Source organism: Sinohyriopsis cumingii, chromosome 6 (assembly GCF_028554795.1).
Source record: "Sinohyriopsis cumingii isolate HCF-2022 chromosome 6, ASM2855479v2, whole genome shotgun sequence".
Taxonomy (NCBI): Eukaryota; Metazoa; Mollusca; class Bivalvia; order Unionida; family Unionidae; genus Sinohyriopsis; species Sinohyriopsis cumingii.
In genome coordinates, this window is record NC_142966.1 from 122488607 (window position 1) to 122516383 (window position 27777).

A 27777-nucleotide genomic window follows, 5' to 3' on the forward strand; every position below is an offset into this window, starting at 1 on the left:
AAGTATTTAGCATCTATCGTTTCTATGATAGGTGCGTATTGGTTTTATGTGATGACTGGAACCAAGCAGCACCAGTTAGTCTGCAGATGGCATAGTGTTGATCATGAGATACCACTGTAAGCAGGTGTGAAATTGATTTGTCTAATTTATGCATCAAATATCAGGGAATGATACAAATTAATACCTTTGACATAAGTGTTGTATTATTGTGTTTCATTTATTGAATTGACTATCATAGCATATATCAAAACTTGTGATGGTCCCATGTTTGGCACTCTGAATTCTTGGCCTTTATGATCATTTTATGACAGATGTAAAATGGTAACTGAACTTGTCAACTCTGTAATGAGTTTTTCATCTGGAGTAGTTAAATACATTAGTATTAGTAAATACATTAAGGTATTAATGAAAATGTGACATTCATGTTGTTAAATGAAGACCCATATTTTTCCTTTCATGTATTAAAACACCTCAACTTTAAATACAACATTTTTGTGAAAAATTTGCATGATTATTTTTTATTAATTACAAAAGGATCATCGTATTAAACCTATATTTCAAAACAAGTATGTTATTTTGGGGCTGTACCATTGGGATATTGACCTTCAATTTTAATTTTTAAAAACTGTATTTGGTACAGTAAATAAAAATTGGAAACTGTTCTGTCCTTTTATGTTTTCTTGTTTGAATGAAATAATAATAATAATAATAATAATAATAATAATTTTATTTAAGGAGGGTCACACAATTATTTGCATGGAACTAATCCTCATTGTGGCCCTCTGTGTATTTACATAGAGAGTACATATATAGTTACAAATAATAATAATAATAATAATAATTTTATTTAAGGAGGGTCACACAGTTATTTCTGTGGAACTAATCCTCATTGTGACCCTCTGTGTATTTATATAGAGAGTACATATACATAGTTACAAATAATAATAATAATAATAATAATAACAACAACAACAATAATTATATTTTAAGAGGGTTACGCCAATAATTGCATGGAAGTAATCTTCATTGTGGTCCTCTGCATATTTACATATGGAGTACATGTATATAATTACAACAACTACTACTGCTACTAATAATAATAAAAATAACAATAATAATAATAATAATAATTAAAGAAGGGGACACCATTAATTGCACTTAACTTATCCTTATTGTGGCCCTCTGCATATTTACATATAGAGTATATGTACATAATTACAAGTAATAATAATAATAATAATAATAATAAAAGAAGGTGACACCATTAATTGCATAGAACTTATCCTTATTGTGGCCTCTGAGTACATGTACATAATTACAAATAATAATAATAATAATAATAATGTAAATAATAATAATAATAATAATAATAATTAAAGAAGGTGACACCATTAATTGCATGGACCTTATCGTCATTGTCGCCCTCTGCATATTTACATACAGAGTAATAGGTACACGGTTACAAACAGAATAACAATACTACTTTTTTTTAATTTAAAAAGGCATAGCTACACGTACAATAACAATAATAATAATAATAATATTGGGTTTTTTCCTCAAAAAAACATTGATTATAAGCTACACATATATACATGTATGGACATAAAAAAGTGAATAATACAATGGGGCTGGGAATCAATGAACCTGTAATTTATTTTCATATGGATATAAAAGGTTGATACTTTATGTACACACTAAAGTGGCAAGAATCACTTGTGCCCATGTGAATACTGAATAATGTGTGATTTCAAATATTCAATGTTTTTAGCTTATCCCCCCACCCCCCATGATAGCAGCTTAAGTGAGTAAGGCTGACACATTTACCAAATTTTCTCAATGTATACTTGTCTTAAAATAACCATAACAATGCTGTTTAAGTGATCTAATCTGAAACTTGACCTTTCACCCAATTTGCTTGTTAGAATTACAACTGACAGTTATATAAGTGTAAGTCTTTAGTAATATGCATGCTGTCTTCACTGAACTTGCAATTGCTTTTGTTTTGTTCTACATCTTGTATTATGATGGTATTCAGGTTTGTAAGACATGTCTTTGTTGAATGTATCTGACAATTAAGGTATATTTTCTTAAGATCATCATGACATTGTGTAATACTGCTGCATACTTGTATTTCATGACAAAATTGATAAATACACCAGACATACTGGCTGGAATTCATGCTTTTGTAGGCTCTAACCAAAAAACAATTTGCAGTGTGGCCTCAACCTTTAGCACAAAATTGAAACCATTTCTTTAAAATAAAGGAGTCATCAAAGGTTGTGTTAATGAACATGTTGTGTAAAGGTAAATACAGTAAACCTGTCTTGAGAGAGTACCCATTCTGCCAACAGAAGGTGGCCTGTCACAACAGGTTTTGCAAAGGACCAGTTTCCTAGGTAAAAATTCAACACAGTTTCAGAAAGAAATATATTCCCTATCTCTGTACATGTATTTATTCACAGTGATTGTTAAAATTTTGCATGCATTCATCGGATAATAATTTTACATAGCAGCATAAATATAAATTTCTTTAAAACTTTCACATTTATTTTTGAAGATTCCATGCATGTTTTATGACATGAGTTACAAACTTAGTTAAGGTAGTATTTATTTATCTTGTCTGTATGTTGATTACATTCATTCTTATTGTCATTGGAGGTTTCCTTCATTATTATTACATTCATTCTTATTGTCATTGGAGGTTCTGCCAAGGATGGCCAAGATTACTTAAATTTTAGATTTTACTCCAAGTTTTGACTTTAAATTCATAAGCTATTATGTTTTTGGAAACCTGTGTACATGGTGTTATTGCAAGAGTCAAACAACTTGTGTGTGTGTGTGTGTGTGCATGATGAAAACTGTACACTTGTCACAAAAATAGGTCACTGTGACCATATTTCATTCTTCACAACTTGGATTCAATCTAAAAACAACGGTCTCATGCAAGAATCATCAAATTAGGGGATTGTTTGCCTCTCTGTATCATACCCTTTGAAGAAAAGGACATGGTGACCTACATTTCACATTTTACTGGCTTGTGTTAAGTTTATGACCTCACTATTAGCTTATTATATATATATTACTGTTATAACTGGAATCCTGAAACTTGACAAGAGGAAGAGCACTAAACCCTTCATCTTAAATGTTGGTCACTATGACCCATATTTCACATTTCACTGACTATGGTTCAGTTCGATGCTTTTACTGTTTATGTTTTAATTGTTAAACAAGATGGTTATATATGTAACTGTTCATACTGCATCCATACCAAAAAAGGACAGTCTGGCCTAAATTCCTTTTATGTTAACTTCTGTCTTCTTGATTTTAATAACTAAACAAAATAATCCATGCAGTCATATTACATATTGCTAAATGTATTATAAACCCACAAATACTTAATAATGGAACAAATAGTCCATGCAGTCAGGTTATATATTTTTTCAATGTCTTTCTTCTCCTGTAAACTGCTTATTGTAGTGCAGCTAGCAGGTAAGTTCCATGCAGTGTAGCAGATCTCCACTATTACATAATATTATTTTCCAATCAGGGTAATGAAACTTAATCTGTCCTACACAAGCCATGATCACCATTATACCCAGTCTGTGATGGTCAAAATTGTGGACAGCTTATTTTCCTCAGTGGAAATGTAGACTTTCCAAAATCCACAATGCTCATCCTGTGGGTGGGTGGGTGGGTACATAAGTGGTTTCACAATATGTTAGCATGATGCTGGCTATCTAGTGCCAATTAAAATTCAGAATTTGTTACCCAATGGCAACAATCACTTGGTGTTTGAAGAAACCAGGTCTGTTCAGACAAGCAAACTGTAATAAACTACTACTTTAGTGTGTTATGTATATTTAATTTCCATTGTTTGTTATTTTCTTTAAAATTCATTATATGCTGCATAAGTTGGATTTTGGACTTGACCTTGTCCAAAATCAAGTTCATTTTCTATCTGACTTAAATCATTGATTTTGGTTTTGTAAGCAATATGTTTATTTCAATCTGAGTCTAGAACATTCAAAATTCCCCTTGCAATGCCAGATCTACCTGTTGTTTACCACATTTTATATTATAATTTTAGTAACAGACCTTCTAATTATATCTAAGATTTTATCTTCTAAAGATTTGGAACCTTCCAGATTGAAATTTTCCATTAGGCAATAGTTTGTTTTTTTGAAAATGCTTACTGTGATTTGAGGTCAACTAAATGACTGTATAATCTTGTTTATCTATATATTATTCATTCATGCTTTAAGATCTGAGCAAAATCAGTTGTATTATTGTTGTGTCCATTATTTCATTGGGCTGGAATTTATTTATTCAGATTGTTTCATTCAAGTTATTTTTCTCTTGAAATACAAAGGGTTCAAAAATACTTTTCTTGGAAGTAGAGACTTGAGTTGATAGTTTTGCCCATCACCCCTGCTGGGGTATAGGCCACCACAAAAGATTGCCAGAGGCTTCTTTCCTGTGCCATCCCTTCAAGCTGACTCCAGGTGTGACCCATCTTAGTGATCAAGGTCATGTGGCCAGGTGTTTCTTGGTCATCCCCTTCTCTGCTTGCCTTGAGGGTTCCATTTCAATACCTGTCTGGTAATGTTGGTTGGCAGCTTACATAAGGTGTGTCCTATCCAACCCCACCTTCTCTTCTTGATCTCATCCTCTACTGGAAGCTGGGAGGTTCTCTGCCACAGGTTGGTGTTGCTGATGGTGTCTGGCCAGCGGATCTGGAGAATTCTTCTTAGGCAGCTGTTGATGAAGGTCTGAACTCTCTTTATGGTCGACTTGGTGGTTCTCCAGGTCTCTGCTCCATACAGTAGGACTGACTTCACACTGGAGTTGAACAGTCTGATCTTGGTAGTTAAGGAAATGTCTTTGGAACTCCAGATGTTCTTGAGCTGTTTGAAAGCTGCTCTTGCCTTTCTGATCCTTGCCTTGACATCTGCATCTGTGCCACCCTGCTGGTTGATAATGCTGCCCAGGTACATGATGGACTCCACCTCTTCCAGGGGACTTCCCTGCAGTGTGACTGGGTTGTTACTGGCATAATTGATCTTGAGGATCTTGGTCTTGTCTTTGTGGATGTTGAGGCCAACCTGTGCTGATGTGGCTGCCAGTACGTCGGTCTTGTCCTGCATTTGCTGCTGACTATGGGACAAGAGTGCTACGTCATTGGCAAAGTCCAGGTCCTCAAGTTGACTCCACAATGTCCACTGGATCCCATTTCTCCGCCCATTGGTGGACATCTTCATAATCCAGTCGATGGTGAAAAGGAAGAGAAATGGCAACAGCAAGCAGCCTTGCTTCATGCCAGTCTGCACTAGGAAGCTGTCTGTGTGCTGTCCTGCATGAATGACTGCAGGACATTCCGTTGTAAGTGTTCTTGATCAGGTTCACCAGCTTGGTTGGGATGCCGTAGTGGTGAAGAAGTTTCCAGAGTGTCTCATGGTCCATGCTGTTGAATGCCTTCTCATAATTGACAAAGTTGATATAGAGTGAAGAATTCCACTCCAACAATTGCTCAACTATGATGCGAAGGGTAGCTATTTGGTCCGTACATGATCTGTTCTGCCAGGAGCCCGCTTGCTCATCTCATAACTGTGGGTCAACAGCCTCCTTCATCCTCTCCAAGAGGACCCGGTTGAAGACTTTCCCTGGTACTGATAAGAGTGTGATTCCTCTGTAGTTGGAGCAGTTGCTGAGGTCGCCTTTCTTTGGGATCTTGATGAGGTGTCCCTTCTTCCTGTCAGTCATTATTTCTTCTTCCTCCCAGGTCTTCTCAAAGAGGTGGTATAGCATTTCCACTGAAGCATCTAAGTCTGCTCTGAGGGCTTCTGCTGGGATGCCATCAGGTCCAGCTGCCTTGCCATTCCTCAGCTGGGTGATGGCTTTCCTGATCTCATCTCTGGTGGGTTTGTCACAGCTTATGGGGAGATCTGCATTGGCTGGGTGGATTTCCGGGGGATTTAGTGGGGCTGGCCTGTTCAACAGTTCTTCCAAAATGTTCTGCCCATCTCTTAATTTGGTGTTCTGTACTTGCTATGGTCTTTCCCTGCTTGTCCTTTATGGGTCTCTCTGTTTTGCTGTACTTGCTGGACAGCTTCTTGGTGATGTCTTACAGCTTCTTCATGTTTCCACTTCTTGTCGCTTCTTCTGCCTCTGCTGCCATTCCTTCAAGATAGTTTCTCTTGTCTATCTTGATGCTTCTTTTCACTTCTCTGCGGGTGTCAGTGTACTCTTTTTGTACCTTTACTTTTTTAGTTCTTGTCCTACTGCTATTTACTGCTGCTTTTTTCTTTTTACGCTCCTGGATTTTGCGCAAAGTTTCAGCTGAAATCCATTCTTTCTGCAGGTGCTTCATGGGGCCTAGTACTTCTTGGCATGTTGATTTTATTGACTCTTTAACTTTATGCCATCTGTTGTTTGCATTGTCTTCCTCATCTTCAAGAAGCTCTTGTAGCATTTGGTACTTGTTGTTAAGCATCAGTCTGTATTCTTCTTTAGTATTTGCATCTTTCAACAGGATGACGTTATACTTTGTTTTCTTCTCTTTTGTGCCCATCCAGTTTTTCTTCAGCTTAAGTTTCAGCCTTGCAACCACTAAGTGGTGGTCAGATGCCACATCTGATCCCCTCTTCACCCTCACATCTTGCAGGGATCTTCTGAACTTCTTGGCTATGTGGTCAATCTGATTTTCTATCACATGGTCTGGTGACATCCATGTGTTCTTGTGGATTCTCTTGTAGGGAAAGATGGTACCCCCAATGACCATGTTGTTCAGTGCACAAAGGTCTGCAAATCTCTCTCCATTTTTGTTCACCTTGCCCAGGCCGTGGATCCCCATGGTTTGTTCATACCCTATGTTGTCTGACCCAACTTTGGCATTGAAATCACCCATGAGGATGTTGATGTCTTTGTCTGGGAAGTTCTCTACTATATTCTGTAGTCTGTTGTAAAATTGGTCCTTATCTTTTTTTTCACCGTAATTTGTTGGGGCATAGCACTGTATGACGTTCATCTTTATTTTCTCCTTCTTGGTTCTAAATGTTGCCGTGAGGACTTGAGTTGATAGTGAATTTCAAAAAAGGATATATTTTTTTATTGTATTATTATAATTCAACAAAAGATTGTTGGCACATCAATATGACACAAGCCATCACAGGCACATCAACACTTCAGCATTATATTTATTTTGGAATACCACTAAAGTTTATTCAGAACTTTAATCATTAGGACTTATGTTAGAAATTCTAGAATTATCTGGAATTTGATTTGCAATATCATGAGTGATTTCTTTACAAATCTTTCACTTTGTATTCTTAGAGGGAAATAAATTCTTTGTTGAATTTTACAAAACTGGTTAGTTTTCGCTCTTGTCTGTTTTTTATTTAAGACCATAGAGTCATAATAAGTGTCTTTTGTACACCGCTTTGTTTCCATGAAAGAGATACTATAGTTAATATATGGGCAAGCACTTGCTTTGAGTTGGATACCACTATCATCACCATGTTGTGCACCAGAGACACTAAATTAACAGCTAATTGTCTCAGCTACATGTTTTCTTGCCCCAGTGGTACAGATTCTTTGAAATACTTTTACCAACAATGTTTACTGCAGGATGCATAATGGCATGAATCCTTGCCAGATTTAATGCCCCTGCACCATGACAATTAATTGAGCATGTGAAAATCATATACAGACAATTTCAAATGAGTCTGATAAAACTTTTAACCTTCATTAATATTAAACAGCACAATCTGATATGCAAGTGTTTGATTTCTAGAGTCAGGCACCTACTAGGTGACAAATGTGTCATAGAACACTTCCATTGATATTTAGTTATTAAAAGTATTTTTGTAACAATGCATGTAGAGGTTGTCCATAGGCAAACATGTAATGTTATGTATTCTGTAGTAAATTCTGTGCTATTACATTCCATTTTAATTCATTTGAGAATGCTCGTCATAGTAAATGAGCACTGCTGCTTTGCCAATATTAGGTATAAACTATGAAGTTCCATCATTTTTCTTTAAAAGTTATTTATCACACACACACACACACACACATTTGTTGAAATATACTGTAAGATGAACATTTATAGATACTGTTCTCTTGTAAAAGCTGCATCATTGAGGCAATGACATATGGACTCTAAATATGACAATAAGCATTTTATATGCAAGCAATGACACAGGGACTCCAGATTATGACAGTAAGGATTTTATATGCATGCAATAACACAGGGACTCCAGATTAGGATAGTAATTATTTTATATGCAAGCAATGGCAGAGGGACTCCAGATTATGACAATACAGATTTTTTATGCATGCAATAACACAGGGACTCCAGATTATGACAATAAGGATTTTATATAAAAGCAATTGCACAGAGACTCCAGATTATGACATGGACTTTTTATGCACGCAATAACACAGGGACTCCAGATTATGACAGTAAGGATTTTATATGCAAGCAATGGCACAGGGACTCCAGATTAGTATAGTAAGGATTTTATATGCAAGCAATAGCACAGGGACTCCAGATTAGGACAGTAAGGATTTTATATGCAAGCAATGGCACAGGGAGTCCAAAATATGGCAATAAAGATTTTATATTTTCTAGTTAAGTGGTGTTAGTGGTGTATTTGCCTGTAAACTTTTGTTTCCATCCTTGAAAGATAATGGTAGAAGAATGGTTATTTTGTTTACTTGGCACATTTTAGGCATGCCTCCAAGTCATTTGCACTTACCATACCCAACCCGACCACACTCGAACCTCCATACCCAGCCTCAAAATACCCAATCCTCCGCACCCTGTCACCCTTCTTTTATCTTGTATTGAGCAACCCATAGTGTGTAAAAGTGACTGGAAATTAAAATTACTTTTAGTCTTATTGGAAAATGAGAATTATTTGTAGTGAAAATATAAACATACATTATCAAGTTTTCTGCTGAAAATAACATTCCTAATCTGAAGGTTAGATTTAATGGAATTGACAAGAAAGTGCCATGTGTGATTCCCAATAGTGATGATAGTAGCATTATGTAGGTTTTATCATTACTACCTTAGGAAATGGCTTAGAGACTACTGGGGTAATAAAGTATTGCATAAAGGAAGTAACTCAGAAAAAAATTACTTGTTTTAGATTATTTTTTTAAATTTAGAACTTTTGCTGCTGCTTTATTGTGACCATTATCCTGCATTTTGCTAACATAGGTAAGAAGTCATCATATATCATGGGGTCAGAATCTGTTTGCAAGAGTTTTCCCTGTCCCACTCAAATTCATATGATGGATTATTTTCTCTCATTTTGAATAAGAAAAGAAAATTGTGGAAAAGATGGCAGGTTGGCAATATGGTTAAGGCAACAGTATTTCTAAATGGATTGACATCATTAGATCAAAAACAACAAACATTTGGTTGAATGTTTGTTTGTAATCCAGAAAAAATGTCTTATCAATATTACAAATGCTGCTTGTACTGTTTGTACTTGCCTATAAGACCAGTCCAACTGCAAACTGCACAGACCAAGATCTGCTGTCGCATAATGTGCCAGCATATCTGGGTCTGTATAGTTTATTAGGAGTAATCAATAGAACAAACAAGATAGACCTTGATCTGCAGGTGCATTATGCTATGGCAGATCAGGATCTGTTTTATTTGCAGTTTGACCTGTATGCAAGTATATATGGTAGTCATGAGAGCATAATGGTATGATCTGTTGTGTTACACTGTGCTCTAGTGTTGAATTGACACAAGCCTTAATATGCATTAGTGTGATGGGACCATTTCACCTTAGGTCAGAATTTTACATGTAACACAGGTTGTTTGCCTTGAGTCTGTACAAAATTCTGACCCCAGGGGTGAAGGTTTCTGACTCCATGGTTAGAAGATTCTGACCCAAGGGGTGGAAGTTTCTGACCCCATGGTTGGAAGTTTCTGACTATGGGGTGGAAATTTCCTTCAACTAATCATGCTTTAGGATATAAATACATGTATGATGCAAATACCATATGTACTCACTTACAAGACAAGTCCAACAGGAAACTGCACATGCAGATCTGGTTCTGTGCAGTTTGTTAGGAGTAATGATAAACAACACAGACTCTAATTTGCAGGTGCATTATGATCATTTGTTTTTACTTGACTTATAAGTGAGTATATATGGTGATGTTGATCTTGATTATTGTGAAAGAATGCACAGTTGATTAAGGAAATTTGTTTGCATGTGCACACACACACACACACACACACACACACACACATGCATATGTACACACACACACACAAACACAGAAATGAGAGAAAAAAGTGTCCCAGCAACTGTTTCCCAGGCATGTGCATCAACAAGGGTTACAGGTAACTGATTACAGATAGCCACCTTAAAATACAAAGAACTTTTGAATGATTTCACAAAGATCAGGATCTGATGTGTCAGATTCAGCACTTCTGACATTGATGCTAATGTTACACAAATAGGCTGGTACCTGTCTTTTGTAATTCATAAGAAATGTTCCAGTTAGCTAAACATGGTATTTTGTCATTGACACAAAGCCTTTAAACCTTAATTCTGCCACAGACTTTCTAGTGTTTAAAGATAATCCCCATGTAGAGATCTGTGTTGATAACCTCCTTCTACCAGTGACACTACATATTTTTGTCCTATTAAATTATCTCTTGTAATTGATGCTCAGGTTAGGATGATTTCTGAGCCAGTAATACTGTCAGATGATTTTTTCATAATAATAAGAAGTTTTGTTAGGTTTCTGCTAGTAGAGGGTGTCACTTTTAAAATGTTGTAAGGGTAATTTGAGGTTGTCTAATGAATGGAGAAGCTTTAAAAGTGTTCAGTCACAAGTTTTCACCACTTTAGAGAACTTAGATTTTGGGGGGAGACTAAATGATGATACCAAGGATTTGGGGGGAGACTAAATGATGATACCAAGGATTTATATTAATTAGCACAGTGTTGGTGAATACTCTATCTTAAAAACGTGAATAAATTTACTTAAATTAGGATTCCTGCAGAAAAGATGTGAAGAAGAAGTGTTGAACACTTTTTAAGTGCTAAAACACCTTTTTCCATGATATGCTAAAACACCCGTTTCCTTGAAGTATGCATTGACCACAAAATGAAATTATTTTCCATGAAAATTGCTTTTATAATATTGTCAAGCCCACACAAGTAGAGGGCAAGAAATTCTGTGAATCACATAAACTTATGGTGCACCAGTTTGCATGGCTTTCATGGATAAACTAGACCATGAATATAAATTCTAAACAAAATATCACCAATTCACATCTAGTAATATGCTATCATGCACCCCTCCCCCATATATATATATATATATATATATATATATATATATATATATATATATATATATATATATATATATATATATATATATATACACATCATGGATTTCATTCACCAGAGCATTGCTGATGATAATACAAAATCCGCTTAAAATAATAAAGGATGAACATAACTGATATCCTGTTAAATTTACACACTTATTTCTATATCCTGTTGAATTTACACATTTATTTCTATATATGAATGGTGAGAAACATTAAAACTGATTATATACTAATGAAATGGATGTCTAATGCTAAAGTAATAAGTGCAAATTTACTCACAATTTATGGCTTTATTTATTTCCCCAAAACACATATTATATCCATTGAATACTCACAATAACTTTTACAATCCAGTCAAATTTTTAAATTTAAACATTGGAGAAATGTAGATTAAAGTTTACAAAAAATTAACATTAAGCACTTTTTAGATACATCTTTCCAGTTTATGTTTATTATAACTTCAAAACAGTTTATTGGCACCTACAATCACAATAATCATATTGTAAAAGCACCATTCAGACAAACTTTATGGATCAAATTTTGGAAGAAATGGTCAAGGTCAGAGAACATCATGGGGTTCCAATGGGGTGATTGAGGCAGAGGCATCTTCTGTATCTGCTTTCTCGAGTTTAATGTACTTATCATGCATACTATAGTTTCACTTACATCCCAAACTCAGTGTTGACCACTGCTAGGGCAACTCATTGTTTGATAAAGTTTCTCACAATTTTAGCTCTAGATTGGTCATCCTATGGTCTGTACTTGCCTCATTTCTATCTATAGGAAATCTGTGATTTTTTGGGTTTCAGCAGCACTCTTTGTGATTTTCAGAGAAAGAGCTTCTCTCATATTAGAGAACTCATAATGATAAGGTAGAGATGCAGTTGTAGAAGATTTTACTCATCACGTCATATATAATTTGTAATTATTCCTTGATGAACACTATGATATTCTTGAATTTGGATTTTCTTGCTGTGGTTTGACCATAGTCAGGATATGATGGGGGCTTTATTGTCCATAGTCAGGATATGACGGGGACTCTATTGACAATAGTCAGGATATGCTGGGGACTTTATTGACCTGGAATGTACGCATGTTTAGACTTTCTCATAAATATCTTTTCTTTGCCTGCAAGTATTCTGAACTAGTCATCTGCATGAATCTGCATAATTTTCACCTTACCTAATCCTATATGCTTGTCTCAGAGTCTAAACAGTTTACCAAAGTCAGGTAGGTTTGGCCATTGCTTCTCATTAAAGTGTCTACTTCATATTAGGTTGTTATCAACATGCACACTGAAAATCTTACTATGTGTGACAACATGTGGAGAGGTATATTCTTGTAAAAAAGACTGAGTGTTGCATTGGATAATCTTGAATTTCTTTGTGTTGTTGTAATCATAATACTTTTACTCTTTGATTTGAGTCATTTCACTGTATAGACCAAGTTTCCAAATTCTTCATCAGATTAAAAAAAACAAATATCTTGTTTTAGTTATCAATTAGCTTATGTTAGCATGTTAACGATATATATATATATATATATATATATATATATGTTTATCTCTATTTAGTAATAAATTTTATATATAGTTATCAGTAGAGATATATGTATCTTTAAGATCCAGTTTTATATATTTTTATGTATTAAGATATCATTGATCTTTGCTGTATATGCACATCTCCATGTAAATTATTCGTTAAAGTATAAGGTAATTAGGTTAAAAATGTAAGCTATGACATCATCTTGTTTATGTCATATTGTTTATTTCATTGATACTTAGAAACAACATATTTAATGACATAAGCAATGATATTGAATTCAGTTTTGAATTCAGTCTGATGAAGCATTAAAGTGAAACCGGTCACACATTCTACGTGTTGGTGTTGTTTATTTTACAATTATATATATATATATATATATATATATATATATATATATATATATATATATATATATATATATATATATATATATATGTCAGAATACTTGTCTCTAATAGAATGTCTCAAGGGGGAATGTTTTTTTTTAGAAATAATTGGACTTCCCTCTGAAAAATAAAGACATTTATTATAATTATATTTATTATAATTATTACCTTGCTCTACACAAAATAGTATGTTCACCATTTGGTCAATCTCTTAACAGATCATCCCACCTTTTAAAAGGCCACCTTTTCATTGCACAAGTGATGACATAATAGTGGGGGAGGACTTTATCTGTAACAATAACTAAATCGTATGTACTGAAGGCATTAGGTTCAGGTTCAGAAAACAATGTAATTATGGTACATGTATAACAATGTGCAGGCAGCTGCCTGGATCTTTGACCATAATAGTACAGCTGTAATATCTTGCCAGAAGATTGACCTGAGAAGATGCAGATGTTTAGAGTGAGCAAAGCATTTTTTTATCTAGTACAGGGTTATTCAATCTGTGGCCCACAGGCCAGAATGAGACCCACCAAAGGTTTCTATCTGGCCTGCCAATCTTTCATGGTTTGGTCTCATTAGGGTACATCCCATTTGAGCCCCACTCAGTGAGGCGCTGAAAATTTTTTTTTACTCATTAAGGCTAATCCCATTAGGGTGCAAAAAAATCTCACTAGAGCGCATTCACAATAGGGCGTGGAGAAAAAAATTAAGTTCAAAAAGATTGAATTGCCATCACGTTTGATGTTATATATATATATATTATAATATGTACAAAAATGGTGGTCTCGTCACTATTAGAAAATAATTACTAGACTGAAACCAGAGAACCATTCAGAGACTGACGGTAATGTACAACGATGGGAACATTGATGCTATTGAACTGATAACTGGTATTAGCCATATTCTGAATCAACCCATTTAAAATAAATATAAAGTTACAGTTAACAAATGTGTTTTTCATTCTGAATCAACCCATTTATAATAAATATAAAGTTACAGTTAACAAATGTGTTTTTCATTGTTCGCGCTCTAGTGATACTAGTTCTTCGCTTTCTAATGGGATGCGCCTTATAAGATTATCTCTGGTAGGACAAAAATATTTTTTGCGCTCTAGTGTGATATGCTCTAATGGTTTGCGCTCTAATGAGACATTAACTCTTTCGTAAAATGTGCCACCTGGTAGTGGAAAATGTTTATAAATGACCCCATGAGTGAGAGCAAAATTGCAATGTGGCCCCTCAAGCAAAAAGATTGGACACCCTTGATCTAGCAAAAAGCAAGAATTACAATCACTTTTCTGCTGTCATCACTGTAGCCATTAGTAATATAACAGTTAAAAGGCTTTCATTAAAGTGTTTCATTGAATATATTTCCAAAACTGCTTGATAGATTTTTATCATATTTGGCATGAATCCCCATGGGGTCAAGGTAACAGTTATAGAAAATTTGCACCTGGGTTTTGGTTAAAGTTGTTTCATTTACTAATATCTCCTAAACAACATGATGTTTCAGATGAATAATTATGAAGCTAGACAGTTCATTATGTGATGTGCTTACTTAACCTTTTCAACTTGGAGTCAAGGCCACATTTTCACATCATGGGCTCAACATGCAGATTATGACCTTCTTGTTTGAACTAAGTTGTTAAAAAAGCTATACAGTTTATCTCACCAGCAACTGGTTCACAATCAAATTGAAGTCTTGCAATAATTTCTGAAAAGCTGAAACAAGTTTGTGAGGAAATATTTTTTAATGACCCACTCATATTTATGGAGGGAGCCTGTAGACCTACTCATGTCCATTTATCCCATCTTGTCCTGTGAGAAGTTACAGAGACAGTGAATGTCAAAATTTGTTCACTAGGAATGAAACTGCGGTTTCTTAAGTTGATTGTAATGCAAGTCCAGCTGGAGACTGCACAGACCCAAATCTGACATCACATGATGCACCAGCAGATCTGGGTCTATAAAATTTGTTAAGAACAGCCAGTAGAATAATCATCATAAACCCTAATCTTCTGATACATCATCCAATGGCAGATCAGGGTCTCATGTTTGTGGTTGGACTCCGCTCCTCTGCAGTATATGAGGTAGTATTGCAAACTTTGTCTCCTATTATGTACAGTGGGCCACATATTAGAATGGTTGTCATTGTCTTCATGATATTGATCCATGATTTTAGTATCAAGGCTGTCAGGGTACCCATTTTAAAAAAATGAAGTTGCTCTCCTTGGTAAAAATTTTTCTAGAATTTAACAACAAGCAGGCAAAATAAGCAAAAGTAATTAAAAATTGATACTTGCTAGATGCTGAGCAATGCTGCACTTCCATACTTGTTAATGGTAAAAATTGCACACTGAATTAATTTAAAGGTTTATATCGGCATCCACATGGCACAGCCAGTTTTTATCCGATCAGGATGAGCTGTTTTCCTGAACCCTGCTTATCCTTGGGACACATTTCTTTCTTCACCAAATGTTAATAGTAGATATGGTTTTTATATTTTCTGGAGGCAATTTTGTTTTCAGATTGATAAAGGGCACTTGAATCAGGGTTAGCATATGAGTTTGATGCTGTCACTATTCACTTCCAAGGTAGGAGTTGCAGTATATCATTGGTTAGCTTCCATAACAATCAACTTCCTGATTAGACTAGCCCTGCATTTTGTTGTTTCTGGGTACAATATTTGACTCCAACTACTGACTTTTCACGTGTTGATGTGTTCTTAATCATCATTAATTCAATCAGTCAATCAGTCAGATAATCAGTCCATCAGTCAGTCAGTCAGTAAGTCAGTCAATCAATCAATTAATCAATCAATCAATCAATCAATCCTTTTGATACATGTGTTGGCACAGTACAGCTCGCTTCACTGTTACATAATGATTGGATCACATATTGCATTGGTTATACTTGCAAGCAATAACTTTGTATAACCAATCACTATGTAATTTTTAATCTAAAAAAACAGTACATATAGCTTACTTCCCCATGTGGCAGGTGGCTATAGATTCATAGCTTATGTACGCCACAATAGTCATTAGATTCTGCTTCATCATTATGGGTCATGCAGAAAATGAATGATACCCATAACAACATAAGTATATTATGCAAATCAAAGGGATATATTAGCAGCCTATGAGAAAATTATCTGGTATTCCTAACAACATGACTATGTTATGCAAATTAGGCAAGAAAGCAGTCTCAGCATGACTAATGATTCTACTTCAATAACGAGAAAGAAAGGTTCTAACTTGTAGTGTCATTGAATTTAGCTTTGCATTGAATAAGTATGGATAGCAATCAGATGTACAAGTAGATGATGGCAAGTGTTCTTTTGATGTAAATGAATATTGACTGATGCTTATCCTGGTGATTTAAAGGATAGGTCTTTTTTAGCTAATTAAATTTATTTTTCCTGCTTTTGGAAAGTTACATGATCAGTAACAGGATTTTGGTGTCATGTTGGGATATACATGTAAATCAGTTATTGCTGTTCATCATTTACATGTCACGTTGTCTCTAAGATTTACGTCACATCTAATATTTTTATGTCACATTGTATCTGACATTTACATGTCACATTGTCTCTAAGATTTACATGTGATTTGTCTCTTAAGATTTACTTTCTTGCAGTCAATTTGATTGCTCATTTGAGTGCCATAAGGAAAAGCCAGGGTAGAAGCTTTGCATTAACAACTTGATATGAGATAGAGGAAAGTTTTCTCACTTATCTTTTCTGTCACCCTGTTGTATCTTTTTAAAGACACCATAATAATCTTTTCACCATTGGGTTACAAGAATAGTCTTTGTTTGGCTTTTTATCTTGCACTAAATATGACACAAACATATCTAGGAACATTAAACTTTGCACACATATTAGTTTCTTCTTTTACCTTTGTGTTTGTATACTGGTAAGTAAAGATAAACATCTATGATTTAAGAGGACATTTAGTAACCACCTTGCATCTTCTGGTCTAAATTTTATGTAACTTTTGCATTTCTTTCAGTGGCATGACAGATTTCAAAATAAATAGTATAATATCTTGGGTGTACAGAAATATGGGCTTTAAAAATCTCCCCTTCCCAATTAATCTGGATATAGTTACTAATTACTCATACAAGGTGAAGAAAGGGACATACAAAAGATAGTGTACTGCCTTCAATAGATTTTGATCTTAGTAATGTTTCTTATTACACACTCCAAAATTTATGTAGTAAACTTGCATATTGTTATGAAAATTTCAGTGTTTGGTTTTGAATTATATGGTCCTTAAATTATGTTTATAAAGGTAAAATTCAAAGGTGGCAATCCATCTATAGAAGAAAGAAAAAGTGCAAGAAGCAATCTTTAAAGGAAATCCTAATCAATGGATTCTAACTTTTCACATTAAACATTAAAGTCTACATTTCTCAGACTATTGACAATGAGGGGAGAAGTTGTTCGGGCATGAAAACATATTTTTGGTTCAGCATAATAGTTGGAAATCTGAATCTTGAGAAACAAATTGGATATAGTTTCGTTTTTATATAATAAGTGCCTCCCCCCAATTTTAATGGAAATATTGTGTAATTCAATGTTGAATTTAAATATTTACATCTTTCACAAAATATATGTTGCTTCCAGTCTTGTGGCATCATTGAATGGTACCCTATGTACTCAATTATAAATTGAGTCAAATTGCAACAACAAAGATCCTGATCTGCCATATCATAACATGCCTGCAGATTAGGGTCTATTTTGTTTGTTCTACTGATTACTCCTAACAAACAGGACAGAACCAGATCTGCCAGTGCACTGTGCAATGGCACATCTGGGTCTGTGCAGTTTGCAGTTGGACTTGTCTAATAAGCGAGTATGTATGATAGATTTCATCAAAGTAGGAAAGCAAGCACTGTCACAAGCCATGGGTGATAAACCGCTTGCTTCTTTATCACCCATTGCCACCTGTGCTGAGAATTCCTTGTTAGACTTGTCTAATAAGTGAGTATGATGATAGATTTCATCAAAGTAGGAAAGCAAGCACTGTCACAAGCCATGGGTGATAAACTGCTTGCTTCTTTATCACCCATTGCCACCTGTGCTGAGATTTCCTTGTTTTTCATGAGTCCCCTACACTTAAATGAAAGTGCTCCTTTTATTTATCAATTAGAGACTGTGATTAGAAGAGAAACATTGATTGATCCATTCAAATGGCATGAAAGGTCATATTGGGTCACAATGGCAAAATATTTTACTTTCATTCACAGTGGTTGGTTAAGCAGGTTCATGCATGTTCATGAAAAACAAGGAAATCTTTGCACTGGTGGCTGCAGGTGTTAATGCATCATAGTGGATTATTACTTGTGGCTTACAAAAAAGAGAACATATTTAGGTTTTGAATATTAAGCATAATTTAAATTCTAGACATTGGGTAATGTCCCCTATTGTTGCTTCAGTTTTTTTACATACTCATAATTAACAAATGTAGAAAGTTAGAGATATTTCAAATGACATTAAAATGGCTTACAAAAAGATCAGTACAAATTAAAATGAATGTGTCCATCAACCAGTCCACCTAAATTTTTCTTCTGCAATATTGTACAGTACTAGCTTTTAAAGAAGATTCCATAAAAATTACAACAGAAACAATAGAAACCCCAAAATTTGAAGAAAATTCTTGTTGTAGGAAATTAAAGCAACTATTTACCCCTTCACAATTCACTTTCAGATCCTGTTATATTGAAGGAAATAATTTCTGTATGTACTCACTTATATGTTGAGTCAAGCTGCAAACTGCATGGACCCAGATTTGCCATCACATAATGCACTGGCAGTTCTGGGTCTGTGCAGTTTGTTATGAGTAATCAGTGGAACAAACGGCAGCTGGACTCCACTTAGTAAGCATATATCATAAATTGCAATGTATAATATGGTAAATTCCTGTTATCAATTAATCTCTACCATCTGTTTTGAATGGAGATGAGGATTTTGTCTCAATAAATGATGAGACAGGTAAAAAAATTATACTAATAGTTGTCCAGGAGATTGTAGAGATAAATGATATTTTGTATCAATTATGATAATAATCTTAGGTCTAGCTGTATTCAAACACTATGGTTATGATAGACTATGGTCCTTGTTTCTTCAGCATGCCAATTATAGCAGCAGTAATCTTAGGTCTAGCAGTATTTAAACACTACAGTTATGATAGACTATGGTTATTGGTTCTTCAGCATGCCACCGTTCCAGTGGCCTAGTGGTTAGAGCATCCGCCTCGGATGCAGAAGGTCGTGGGTTCGATCCCCGGCTGAGTCATAACAAAGACTTACAAAAATGGTACTAACAGCTGCCTCGCTTGGCGCTCAGCATTAAGAGGTTAGTGTTAGGACTGGTCAGCCTGGTGTCAGGATAATGTGGCTGGGTGGGACATCATGCTACATGTCTGTGGCATGATGCCCCAGTGCTAGCCATCACTATAAACTACCACATTGCAGACATCGTAGTGATATGACTGAAAAATTGTTAAAGCTATGTTAAAAATCCAAATCACATCACACATCACATCTTCAGCATGCCAAATATAGCAGCAGTAGTCTTAGAGCTAGCAGTATTCAAAATTATGTTTATGATTGTTTGTATGGTCCTAGGTTTTTCAGTATGCCAAATATAGCAGCAGAAATCTTAGGGCTAGCAATATTGAAACACTATGGTTATGATTGATTGTATGGTCCTTGGTTCTTCAGTATGCCAAATATAGCAGCAGTAATCTTATGGCTGGCAGTATTCAAACACTATGGTTATTATCGACTATGGTCCTTGGTTCTTCAGCATGTTAAATATAGCAGCAGTTATCTTAGGGCTAGCAGTATTCAAACACTATGTTTATGATTGTTTGTATGGTCTTTGGTTCTTCAGTATGTCAAATATAGCAGCTGTAATCCAATAAATGATGAACCAGACACTTTTTGAATAATAAAAACGTTTTACTTAGGTTGAAACTCATTTGAAACAAGAAAGAGAGAGAGAGAGACTGTTTATCAGCACAGTGTTCCTTCTCTATAATGCCACTCATTATACCACTGCCCCTCTTACAACACAAGGGTGGTCATGGATCCCATTAAATTGCTTGAATTGTGTTTCATCATTGCTGCTTGAATTATTTCACTTTATTCTTGATTTTGACTATTTAAAACCATCTAAAATATAATTTGACATCATTTTTATTCTTAGCTAATTAGACCAAATTATATTATGAGCTATCAGTAAATACCCTATTTTATGGTTTGATTCACTATTATAAAACGGCCTTTTTAGATCATCCCTCAGTGTAAGGTTCCCTCGGTTATAATGCCAGTTGTTTTTATGGTTCCTATTGACAGAGTTACAAGGAGGTTGCACTGTACTGTAATAAATGGAACCCTCTGTTAATGAACTGTCTGGGTTGGTAACATTTGTTTGTTAGTACAAAATGCTGTGGGAGTGTAATAGTGGAAAATGTAATCTATTAAGCTTGTATAATGCTTTGCTTTATCTGAGAGTTTGTTCTATCCAAGTTATAGAGACAATTCAGTTGTATTTATGAACATTTCATTCATAAACATAAGCGAGAGAGAGAGAGAGCAATTAAAATTTGTCAATACTGTACTACAAAGATAGAAGATGGAGAGAAAGCAATTAAACTGAACAGTAAGATTTAATTAAATAAGGCATTATCTTTAGAGCAGTCTTGTTAATCCATCTTTAATCAAATTTGTTTCCCCCTTTTTTTAACAGGTATGTGAAAATGGGACTGTTTTGTGGTAGAGTTAGGTCTACTAGCAAGATGTGATCTTGATGAAGTAGGTGAGAAATACGAAACATTTTTGTATTTTATATGATTGAATTTAATGAGCCAATCATGTCTTTGATGCTAATCATTTTGTCAGCTGACAGGTTTTACAGCTCCTGGTTTACTTTCTGAATGACAAATATTTTCATTGGGCAAGTCATCTAACTGCACTTTAGATCACATACCTTACTTGTTTATTTCATGCTAGTTTGCCAGACAAAATTGAACAGCTAGGATTTGTTTACATTTATTGAGGAAACCAATTATAAACTTTTGGGCAGTGTTGTGCAATATGCAGACACAAAGGTAATTAGACTTTTGTTCCTTGAACAAAGGACATGTTCAGCCACTTGATACTTAGCTGGCATTTTGGGATGGGGTGGGGGATCATCACAATCTGACCTGTGGCCAGTGTTCTAATGAGAAATAGTTCAGTGTCTTATGGAATTCCCAAGGTTCTAGTTATTTTACTCCTCAAAATTTTATTCCTGATTGTTCTAATATTTTCCCAAAATAATTCCCATTTCCAGTCATCACCTGAGTCATGGCAGTTTAAAGGTTAGTATGATGATACTTCAAATGAAAAGGGTGCAAGTTTGAATCAAGCCATTAAATCAGCCCATATTGACCATCATGGTTTGCTCCTCGGCAAAGCACTTCACTTGTTTTGTCATGATACAACTATTTTGTCCTGATGTGCAATAAAACACCACAAAAAAATCCCAAAACAAACTCACACATACCATACAAATTCCTGCACTGCTATAATTTTTAGTGTATTATTTCCTCCTTAAGAAACTTTTAGAATTCATATTTTGTGAATTTTTGTTCCATTCATAATTTTGTAGCCATGAGCAGCATACTTCACACTCACTTCTTTTAGTTATGGATGGAGAGAAGAATGGATGAATAGATGGATGGATGATCAGAATGAATGTCAAGGAACAAGTAAATTTACATATTTCAGTTTCTCACCTGGAAGATAAAATAAATTTCATTTAGATGTCTCATGATGATTTAACAAAAATGTAAAAATAGTAATTAATACTTTGCACATTACATCTTGCAGTTTAAAAGTGTTGTGGTTTTTTTTGTAGCTTTACAAGGTAGTTCGGCTCAGAATTTCAGTTCAGTGTTGCATGTATAACTGGTAGTACTTTAAACAACTTTAAGAAGATCAGGTTCAACATCTGATACATGCTACAGTGATTAAGCACTTTCTACATTTTTGTTTTTGCATGCACATAATGTTATGCAACAGCAAAATATTACTGGGGATAGTTTAAACATTAAATCATGGTGACCAAATGAAACTCAACATTGATCTGCTAACATTTTACAGCTTCCCTGACAAAGTCATAAAACATTGTTGAGATAATGTCAATTAAATTTAATTCATACTTAACAGATAATTACTTTTACTGGAATACAGTGAAGTCTTCCAAGCCTGTATTTTATACTGCCAGTCTATTTTACATAAACTTTTAATGCAAATCACCTCATTGCTAAACAGCAATAGTTATGATTACATTATTGGCATTGTCATTTCAGTTTTCCAGCTTAAAATTTGGTAAACATTTTGTGGCTGCGAGGGAGTGGGGGCAGGTAAGATTACATGTGCTGTTATTGAGTCCTTTCCAATACATTTTCATTAGACTTGTGACCAGTATGGTGTGGTTCAGCTAGGCTGTCTTGCCCTAGGGACTCGGCATGATTTAACCTTCAGAATGTTGCTGTTCTGTAAAACACCAAACCAAAACCATGTCAATATTATTATTATTATTATTATTATTATTATTATTATTACTATTTGTTTGACCTGTACCCAGTTGTAATCATTATCGATCATGAACTACCAACACATTTGTCATAATTAAAAGAGCATAGACCCTGATCATAAGTAGAACAACTAATATATACCCTGATTCAACAGCATATTACAATCATGAGAAAAACAAACAGTATTAACTCAGATTGTAAGTAGAACAAACAGTACAGATTCTGATCTGTCAGAACATTATGATGTCATAAGCAGAACAAACAGTATAGACTCCAATAAGCCAGCACATATCAAAGTCATTAGTAAAACAAAAAATACAGACATGGATCTGCCAGCACATTACACAAACATAAATGAAACATAAAATATTGAACATGATCTGCCAGTACATTGCATGGTCATAACTGGAACATACAATATAGACCTGGATCTGCCAGTACGTTACACAAACATAAATGGAACATACAATATAGACCATGATCTGCCAGCACATTACAGTCATTGATCTACAAGAACATTACACTGTCATAAGTGCAACAAACAATATAGAACCTGATCTGCCGGAACATTGCAGTGTCATAAGTAGAACATACAATATAGACCCTGATCTGCCAGCACATTACAGTCACTGGTTACCAGCACATTACACTATCTTAAGTGGAACATATAGTAGAGACCCTGATCTGGCAGTACATAAGTCACTGATCTGAAAGCATGATGCACAGTCAAAAGTAAAACAAACTGTATCGACCATGATCTGCAAGCACATTATTCTACCATAAACAGAGCAAACTGTATAGACCATGATCTGCCAGCACAAAACTCTGCCATAAGCAGAATATACTGTACAGACCATGATCTGCCAGCACATTACTATGCCATAAGCAGAACAAACTGTATAGGTCATGATCTGCCAGCACATTACTATGCCATAAGCAGAATACACTGTATAGACAATGATCTGCCAGCACATTACTATGCCGTAAGCAGAATACACTGTATAGATCATGATCTGCCAGCACATTACTATGCCATAAGCAGAATACACTGTACATACCATGATCTGTCAGCACATTACTCTGCCATAAGCAGAATACACTGTACAGACCATTATCTGCCAGCTCATTACTATGCCATAAGCAGAATAAATCATATAGATCATGATTTGCCAGCACAAAACTCTGCCAAAAGCAGAATACACTGTACAAACCATGATCTGCCAGCACATTACTCTGCCATAAGCAGAATAAACTCTATAGATCATGATCTGTCAGCACATTACTATGCCATAAACAGAATACACTGTACAGACCATGATTTGCCAGCACATTACTATGCCATAAGCAGAATACACTGTACAGACCATTATCTGCCAGCACATTACTCTGCCATAAGCAGAATAAACTGTATAGATCATGATCTGCCAGCACATTACTATGACATAAGCAGAATAAACTCTATAGATCATGATCTGCCAGAACACTACTATGCCATAGGCAGAATAAACTGTATAGATCATGATCTGCCAGCACATTACTATGCCATAAGCAGAGCAAACTGTATAGATCATGATCTGCCAGCACATTACTATGCCATAAGCAGAATACACTGTATAGATCATGATCTGCCAGCACATTACTATGCCATAAGCAGAATAAACTCTATAGATCATGATCTGCCAGCACATTACTATGCCATAAGCAGAGCAAACTATATAGATAATGATTTACCAGCACATTACTCTGCCATAAGCAGAATGAACTGTACAGACCATGATCTGCCAGCACAAAACTCTGCCATAAGCAGAATACACTGTGCAGACCATGATCTACTAGCACATTACTCTGCCATAAGCAGAATACACTGTATAGACCATGATCTGCCAGCACATTACTATGCCATAAACAGAATACACTGTATAGATCCTGATCTGTGTCATGTTTATCAATTTTGGGTCAACATATAGTTCCTCTTTAGAATGCCAATTGTGCATTAATTGGTCTCTGTCAATAATAATGCCTATTGCCAGTGGTCATTGGAATGGACATTGTGCATCTACTTAATGATAATTTTACCTGGTAAACATTTTGTTGACTGATGCTAGTTGGTGACTTGACTATGTCTTTCATTGATTTACCTTTTCATCAGGAATTTTAATTTGGGTTACCTAAACAATGGTGTGTCAAATATTTTGCTGCTAGCATGATATATTTATTTACCTGTTAATTAAATACCAATATTACAGAATTCAGATAGGCTCCAATTTACAGGTAAATATTAGTAGTAGCAAGGACTAATATAATTGGGTGTCAATTTTAATAGATTTAATTGTGCCCTGATTTGTCAGCAGATGAAATAGTAATGGCTGAATTAATTTATGCTGTATATTGCACTGTTTAGGTTGGATTAGAAGGTATTTTGTAAATGTTCTGAAAATATTTAAGGCAAAATGGCTCACATTCCACCAAGGAAAGTGATGCATAGCAGTTGTGGAAATATATGCATAAAAGTGGGTTATCTATTTATATATTTAACTCTGTTAGTGTTTAGTGGCAGAGTACTGATTACCTGTTGTACATGCTTACATTTTGAATAGAATCTTATGACAGGTATGTTATATTTTCATACTGATTTGTAAGAAAAATTGCTGAAATCATTTTTATCTTCCTGGTGTCATACATGTGTTATCCAAGTTATTGTTATACCAGTTTTAAAGGAAAGCCAAACAATACTGAAATGTCAGAAATAAAACATTAAAAGTAAAAGAAATAAAAATAATAGGGATTTGATCTAGTAGTTCTCTCTATAACAAAAATGTGCCACTTGATGTTTATTACGAATTTGTTTTTATTGTACATTCTGCGAATACTTTCTTGAATCAAAATAATTATCAAATTTGTTTTATTTTGTATAGTGGCAGAATTTTTAAAAAATTACTTTTAAATATTAAAGTGCCATAACAGTGTATCTACATTTATTCAGTTTATTTCTTGGTGAATGAGAATATATATTCAAAATACGAATGTAAAAAATCCGATTGAAAATTTTTCAGTAATAGCTGCATGGGAGCCTACCTAATATCGTGTTTGCACCTGTTTACAATAATAACCGAATGCAACTGCCAACCACTTCCGGTATTTAGTGAAAACAAAGCATGACGTCACATTTTGAACACTTGTTGTAAACAAAGGCTGAGTTGGTATCATCATATTATGGAAAAGTCTTCAGAAACTCAACACAAAAGATGCCATTCTGAAGGAAGTGAATTGTCAGTCCTGCTGGTCTTCGCCATTCGAAGATGGGGAGGTAATAAGCTCAGAAGATTCTGATAATGGTGTAGAAGCGGCTGCTGGCATCTAAATTAATCCATGCCAGTTTGAACCCTATATTTCCAATAATGATGAATCCAAAGTTACAGATGAAGATGACAATGAAGAAAGACAAGATGAATTGAAGGACAGTTCATGGTATTTGTTTTCTGAATATGTCTACGGCATTAGTTACGATAAATATATGTATCCGATGATATTTGCAGTACTGTTCAACAGTCTCCTGTTCATTTACAATGGATTTTTTCTCACCTGTAATAAAGGCTATACAAGTGTATTGCATTTCATAGGTAGAGACATATTTATACGTTGATAAGTAAATGGTACATCGGATCACAGTTGTAAGCTTCAAAAACCTGTGAACAAATTTATACGATTTAGAAGTACTTAAGTTTACTATGAGAGGAGGTCCCCTTTTACACAACTGTTGAAATAGGCAGGGTATTACCCTCATGACAGTAAAATTGAATTCATATTCTATATGCTGTATTATAAGTTAAAAGTTTTGATTTCTCATATGTATGCTAATAGTTGATTTTTAGAAACTATGAAATAAACCCTTTTTTCTGTGGTAAACATCTACTTGCAACTTTTGTTTTCTTTCATATCTAATTTAGTTTTACAGTGCTGTACTAAATGTTTTACTTGTTCATGACTTTAGTCAGTTTGTGTCTTTGTACTGTGCTATTGATGTGTTCATAAATATGAGATTAAATTTGACAAGCACAGCACTATGCATTAAAGAAGAAAACTCTATTTTAGGTGTAATTGTGGACATTGTTTGGTAATGCCCACAGCAAGGGAATGTGTATGTTGTTGTGACATAGAGAAGGTCACAAGTGTCTGCAATGAATGCCAGGGGATACAATGTATAACACACCATCCAGGGTTCACTCCAGTTTGTCTTGACATCCATGTTTTAAAAGTTGCATACTACCAGTATAGACAACAATTTGGAGAACATCCAGAACAAGGAAATGAGTAAGTAAAATGTCTGAGTAATTTTTCATTTTCTTTTGTTTTCATGATCTATGCATGACAGCATAGTATTGGGGTTATTAATACAGCAAATAAAAAAAACACTTTTCAAGTGATTTTATGACACCTTAGTGGATTGAACCCCTGTTCTGGAGGCCTACACTGTCTAACCTTCATACCACAGTGATACTGATAAATCATGCCCAAAACAAAAACAACACATATGCATGTACAAATATTGTTTTATTTCATTTTTTGTGTTGGAAAATAAAATAGTTTATATATATGCACAGATTATATTGGAATCATTTAACTTTATTGATATACAAAATAATGATAAATCACACTGGGCCACTATTAACACTATCTACTAAAACCTTTGATTTCCTAATTTGATCTAATGCATAAAGCGTATTTTATTTCAACTTAATTTTCAAATTATTATTTCAGAAGACATTGGTAAACAGCATGTAGACAATTTCCTCAGTGGTGTTGGCACTTCTTGGGCAAGGAAGTGAGGGTCATCATTCCATCATGTGTTGTTCAGAGGATCCGCACTGTCTGTCCTGATCAAAA

General features: G+C 34.7%; 1 long non-coding RNA gene across 2 annotated transcripts; it reads left to right on the forward strand.

Annotated features, from left to right (window-relative positions):
• LOC149797866 (uncharacterized) lies at window positions 1-27777 on the forward strand. 2 transcript variants are annotated; one of them, XR_016421897.1, is made up of 6 exons: window positions 1-124; window positions 21060-21128; window positions 22666-22719; window positions 25947-26361; window positions 26986-27204; window positions 27652-27777. It is a non-coding gene; the product is annotated as an uncharacterized LOC149797866 (long non-coding RNA). The 2 variants fall into 2 exon arrangements; XR_016421898.1 differs by lacking the exon at window positions 22666-22719.